This window comes from Lipotes vexillifer, unplaced genomic scaffold (genome assembly GCF_000442215.2).
Source record: "Lipotes vexillifer unplaced genomic scaffold, Lipotes_vexillifer_v1.1 scaffold501, whole genome shotgun sequence".
In the NCBI taxonomy this organism is placed as follows: Eukaryota; Metazoa; Chordata; class Mammalia; order Artiodactyla; family Lipotidae; genus Lipotes; species Lipotes vexillifer.
The window spans coordinates 746,511-753,219 of record NW_006770014.1 but is presented as its reverse complement, the minus strand read 5'-3'; the positions used below and the strand labels follow the sequence as shown (position 1 = coordinate 753,219).

Below are 6,709 nucleotides of genomic sequence, written 5' to 3'. Positions count from 1 at the left end.
GACATCAGATTCCTTATCAGTACCACTGAATGTAAGAAAGCAGTGGAAAAACATTTCTAAATCCTGAGAGAAAATAACTTTGAACCTGGAATTCAATACACCATAAAATTTCAAAAGTAAAAGTATACTATTCAAGAGTAAACATTTAAGAAAGATATTTTCATATGTTTAAGCACTCAAATTTTACTACCTATAGACTCTCCCACACAGAAGTAAACTTTATAAGTTTATAAAGAATATAAGGATATATTCTAACAAGAAAAAAAGTAAAACACAAAGAAGAATTTAGATAAAAATGCAATGAGAAGCAACTTATAAGCAGTAAAATCTATAAGTAATAGCTGAATAAACAGTATAATAAACTTTGATAACTGAAATTAAAATTCCAAAAGATAGCATGGGTTAGTTGGGTTGGGGGCAGGAGGGTTACTGAGTAGAACCCCAGAATAAAAAATATTCTAACATATTTATCTCTTTGAGGGAATGAGAAATTAACTGAATAACATGAGACTTTATTAGGAAACTCTAATAAGCTTATTTATGTGTGATTAAAAATGTAAAGATAATAACAGAAGGATAAAAATTTAAAGTATAGCTTTAAACCAATAGAGGAAAAAACGGAGCAAAGAATTCTTGAGCAATTCAACAGAAGGCAAGAGGAGAAAAATAAATGAAACAATGAGAAAGCAAGGTAAACAGAAAACACATGGAAGAAGAAACTAGACATAAGCCTAAAGATCTTAATAACCATAGTAAATATGAATAACTTATCAAAAGACAGAAAATCTCAGAATGAATAAAACAAAATGCAAATATAGGCTGTTTACCAAATATATACAGCTGAAACAAGAGGAATTAGAGAGGTTGAAAATAAGGAAATGAAAAAAGCACAAACCAGTCAAATACTAGCAGAAAAGAAATAAGATATAAGAAGATATAATGATATTAAATCTGTCAAAATAGAATCCAGGAAACACTGAAAGACATTTCATATATCAATAAATGGAAAAAATCTATTAATGAGCTGTATTGAACTTAAATGAACCTGAATAAAGCTTAAAATATGTACAAAGCAAAATCTGATAGAAACATAAAGAGAAACAGACAAACCTACAATCACAGTACATGTCTCTCATATACTGACAGATCAAGTACACAAAAAAAAGCAAAGATATGGAAGATTTGAAGAATATACTGAACAAGTCTGATGTGACAGATTTATATAGAACTTTGCATCCAAAACCAGGGAATGTACATTCTTTTCAAACACACAAAGACCATTTGCAAAGACTGTTCTAGACATAAAGGAAGTCTCAGCAAATTCTACACTGTAAGTACCAAAGTGGCCACATTCACATATAGTGAAACTAGAAGTCACCCTTTCTTCCCAACTCAGTATATCTGGGAAGGTTTTTTGTTTGTTTGTTTTTTGGTTTTTGTTTTTTTCCCACATGTAAATAATTAATGAGTTAAGCAGGAAAACAAAATGGAAATTGCAAAATATTTAATAATAAGAAAAAAATCCTATATTTCAGGGCCAGTGGGATAAGGGCAATGTGGTTCTCAGAGGAGAATTTATAAACTTTAAATTATTTCTTAAAAACAAGAGAGATTAAGTAAATTTTTCTACAGAATATGCTAGAAAAGGAATAACAAAATAATTCCAAATGGGAAGATATAAAGGTAAAACCCCCAAATGATAATAAGCACACAAAAAAATTAGAATTGATTAAACAAAACAAACCTTTGCCTCATTTAAAACACTAATACTTTAATGAGTATATTAAAGAAAAAATGAAATAATAACAAATAAGTTCAAAATAAAACATAAGCAATAAATGTAACTACAAATAAAGATATTTTTAATTTTTAAATTATAACAGAACATTCCAAAATTGCCAATAAACTTGAAAATCTGGATGAAATGGACAATTTTCTAGAAAAACATAAAGTACTGAAGAGAAGTAGAAAACCTGTGAACAGAACAATTAGCACAGAATAAAATGAAAAGAAAAAACAAAAACTGGCCATTGTTCTAGTATCCCAATGTTACTGGTATCATATCAAATAAGATTTTATCTACTTAAATACACTTAACCTGGCACTGTTCTAATTTCTAGTGGTAAGATTTTGTGGACACTAAAATGAACTATGAATCAGAACTTAAACAGCCCCTGTATCCCACACCTATAGAAAACACCTGGTTGTTCTTGCAAATATGACAGACTTTACTAATTTTGCTCTAGTTTTTTTAAAAATTAAAAACCATAACAATGGAGGTAATAAAGGAATTGTCTGAAGGCACCCAATGGCATTCATAATCACATTAAATTTATAATTTCCTTTGTCTTGAAATGGTTCATATTTCACAGAGACTATGCTTTTCAAGTTTCCAGATATAATAACAAATGCCTAAGGTGTGCTTGATGAGGAAACTGTAAGAGAATAAACTTGCAGAAACATATGGAAAAGTTCTTCTTTTCGGTATTCCAGGTATCTAAATGAAATACAGAGAGAGAGGTAAAAATAAGTAATTGTTTCTTAAACTACAATTAATAGTAAGTCATTGGGGCTTCCCTGGTGGCGCAGTGGTTGAGAGTCCGCCTGCCGATGCAGGGAACACGGGTTTGTGCCCCGGTCCGGGAAGATCCCACATGCCGCGGAGCGGCTGGGCCCGTGAGCCATGGCCGCTGAGCCTGCGCATCTGGAGCCTGTGCTCCGCAACGGGAGAGGCCACAACAGTGAGAGGCCTGCGTACAGCAAAAAAAAAAATAACTCATTAATACTGATAATCACTGTGGTAAGCAGGATAATGCCCCCTCCAATGTAACCACACCCTAATCCCTGGATTGCTGTATACATTACTCAATATGAAAAAAAAAAGACTTGCAGATGTAATTAAGGTTAAGAACCGTACCAGATGGAGAGATTATCCTCAATTATCTAGGTGGGTCCCACCTAATCACATGAGCCCTAAAAGCCAAGAATGTTCCCTGGGAGGAGCCAGAGACTCTGTAGAAAGGAAGGTCAGAGATTCCATGTATGAGAAGGATTTGACACCCCGTTGCTGGTTCTGAGATGTAGGGCAGCCACATGCAAGGGTGGCAAAGAGGTTTCTAGGAACTAAGCCCCTGGCTGACAGAGCGAAGGAACCCTCAAATGCGAAGGCAGTCCTACGACCACAAGGAACTGAATTCTGCCAATGACCTGAGTGAGCTTGGACACAGAGTCTTCCCCAGAGCCTCAAGAAAGGAACGCAGCTCTGCCATCCCTTGATTTCAGTCATGTAAAATCTCAAGTAGAGAAACTAGATGAGCAAAGCTGTTTAAACTTCTGACCCACAGAAACCATGAGAAAACAAACAGAAAATGGGTGTTGTGTAAATCACTGAATTTGTGGTCATTTTTATAGCAATAGAAAATGAATACAATCACAAACCGAAATAACAAATATAAAGAGGCTTACTTTGTATCTGTAGACCTTATTCTGCACACACAAGAGTAACTCTTTTCCCCATGAAGTGGAGTAGACATTCCCCAATACTGAACTCACCAAATATGAAGACACTTTCCATAAGGTCAGCCATATCTTTACTTCTATACGTGTCAGCAAGCTATGATGAAATGAAACCACTGCTTTGTTCTACTGGCATTTCCCCATATGGTAATGGATCTATGCTTTCTGTTAGGTGCCAGGTAGCACAGGGACACCAACCACTTACAGTCTCACTTCAAACGTGCAGGAAAGCAAAAGTTAAGGAATCCTTGACTTTAAACTAGAGACAAGAAGCTCCATGACCATATTAAGGTCCATGATGTTTTATTTGAACTGACCACACACCTCTGTTAGGATTTTTGTCCCATTGTGAATCTGTACCCTAAATTACATTGCTGCTACACAATACTGAAATCACCCTCATTATCTAGGACACATTTATCAGGCAGTAAAAACAATTTAAAATACTAAGGCTCTGAGCCATCTGTCATTAGAAGTGCCCAATTATATTATGCAAGTTCCTTGGGAAGTTTCCATAGTGTAGGATCTCCCTAACCCACATCACCAAACTGATTTTTAAAAAGCACCTATTTTACCGTTTGACATTTCACATTGTTTTGTATCTGATACCAGGTGGACAATTTGGCAGGTAGAGGAACTTCCTAAGAAATTCAAGCTGCTCATCTATAGTCAACATGATTTATTTGCCTTAAATATAACTTTTTTGAAAGACACATATTATTTTAGATTTCTGTCACCACACTGTCTTGGTGACATCATATGCAAACCATATAGGAATATTTTTTAACTGGATGCCAAATGTCTGGGATTTTAGGTCTGGCTGTAAAGATGATATAAACAAATGAGTTCCTGATGTTTCTTATTAGAGGATGCCAAGAATCAATACATTGCTCAATAATCAAGAACAAGAGTCAATCATTCTGAATTGACTTGCAAGCCTTGACAGTCTCAATCGATAGGGAGCTGTAGGTTTATGAGAATATCCAGCACCTACTCTGAGAACTTTTTATAATCCCTTTGCTGTTAGATAGAAAACTGAATTCCTGCCTTGGTACTGGAGGGTTCCAAGTCTGTCCAGAGCACAAGATGTGCAGTCTAAGACTCATGCTAACTATTTTTTAATTGAAAGTTCACCTCTCAGGAGAATTAATTGCAGAGCCATTTTTCTTGATGTAAAAAACTACCTTCTATTTCATCATCTGGCATTAACTTGTTTTCAGCAGCACCTATTGAAAACTAAGAACCCAATGTGAAGGCAACACATAGACCTAGTTCATTTTAAATTAAAATGTAGAATCACTTGGGATATCTCTACTCACAAGCAGAGCAGAGAGACAACCTAATAACAAAATACAAATTAACTGGTTACAACTTGATGTTACTTTTGAAGAAAGAATTGTATATATGTGAAACAAATACTGCTGGTCAAAGTTTGTGCATTTATTTATTTATTTATTTATTATTTATTGAATTCCTGCAGTGAGCTGATTAGCCAACGGCAATCTTGCAGCAAGAAAATGATGAGTTGTTAAATAACTCTTCTTTCCTTTTCTGTTCTGCTCTGCTCATTAGCAGATTTGGGATGTACCTCCTGTGGGTGATAAAACCTAATAAACCTTTATTCATTATAAAATTTAAAAAAAATAGTTGAATGCTTACCACGTACAAGATGATGTAAGATCAAAGCAACAGAAGGCAGAGTTTCTGATAACAAAGAGTAGGATTTCACGGTTCCATAAAGAGATTCTGCATATACTTTTTATTTTTGAGTTTAAATGCATTTTATTTTTAGACAACCTACATAACATGTTCTTTTTTTTTTTCTTCTCAAAAACAGTGCCTCTGCTCCAAATAAATCAACAACAAAACGAAGAGCTCAGGATGACATCATTCCCATTTGTCTAAGTCCTGGTGTTGTGTAGAAGAAAAGCAGCAGCCAGCTAGTCATGACGAGCAAGTGATCCAAACAGCCAAATTTGTTAACATTTTTCCATTTCTAGACCATCCTTAAAGAAAGTCATATATGGCGTCATACTATCCTCACGGTAGTCCAGCAGAGCAGCCATGCCATCTGGATTCACATTTTCACCAATAAAGAACTGATAGTTTTTGAAATTAGCAAGGATGTGCTTGATTTGTTCTGCAGCCCCTGTCATAAAAGGTTTTATTCTTTCTGGTCTCTGTTCTTCAAGCTTCCCTTTGACTGACTTCATGTAATCTTTGATGTACTTCTTATAGGCTTCTTTTGTGAAGCTGGTTTCCTGCAAGTGATGGTTCATGACAATATCCACACCAGTGATTACTGTGCTTTCGGTACCTTAGCCCTTGGGGCCTTCAGCGGAGGCATTTCCACCAACGAGCGAGTCATCAATGTTACCCTCTGTTCTACAGACCATCTTCCCCTCCACCTCCAGACACAGCCCGTCGTCGATCTTGTAGATGTCGGAGAACATCTCATCATGGCTGATGAGGTCCCGGTAGATGATCATGATGGCGAACGGAGGGTGACACTAGCTTAGTAGGAGCCTGGAGCTCAGAGCTAGGGAGGTGCAGCCGGAGCGGCGCTCTGGGGGAGGGGGGACCGGGCAGAAAAAAAGCTGCATATAATTTTATAATGAAAAGAATACTTACAGAAATATCATGTCTCTATTTTTTTTTAAGGAGTTCACACAAATAACTTATTAGGGACCAGCCCACATTTTATATATTTCATAATTTTAAAAAATTACATCACCCATTTCTACATACTTCCAAAGCATGCAACAACTTGAGGTTTTATAATTATTTTTTATAGCATCCATTTAAAAAAATAAAGGCTTATCACAGAGGAGCAAACATGCACTTTAATCACAGAGAAGCAAATAAGCACTTTAATCAGAACATTCTCAATCATCCTATAGGATAGATACCTTCCATGAAAGTATTCTATAGAATTTCCCTGTCCAATACTGTAGCCACTAAAGATATGTGGCTATTTAAATTTAAACTCTTTGGGGGCCTCCCTGGTGGTGCAGTGGTTAAGAATCCGCCTGCCAATGCAGGGGACATGGGTTCGAGCCCTGGTCCGGGAAGATCCCACATGCCGCAGAGCAACTAAGCCCGTGCGCCACAACTACTGAGCCTGCTCTCTAAAGCCCGTGAGACTGTGCTCCACAACAAGAGAAGCCACTGCAATGAGAAGCCCATACATTGC

The 6,709-nt window shown here is 36.3% G+C and overlaps 1 pseudogene; it reads right to left on the bottom strand.

The window, feature by feature from the left end:
* Positions 1–5,495: 5,495 nt before the first annotated feature.
* LOC103090693 (translationally-controlled tumor protein pseudogene) lies at positions 5,496–6,005 on the bottom strand (annotated as a pseudogene).
* Positions 6,006–6,709: the final 704 nt, after the last annotated feature.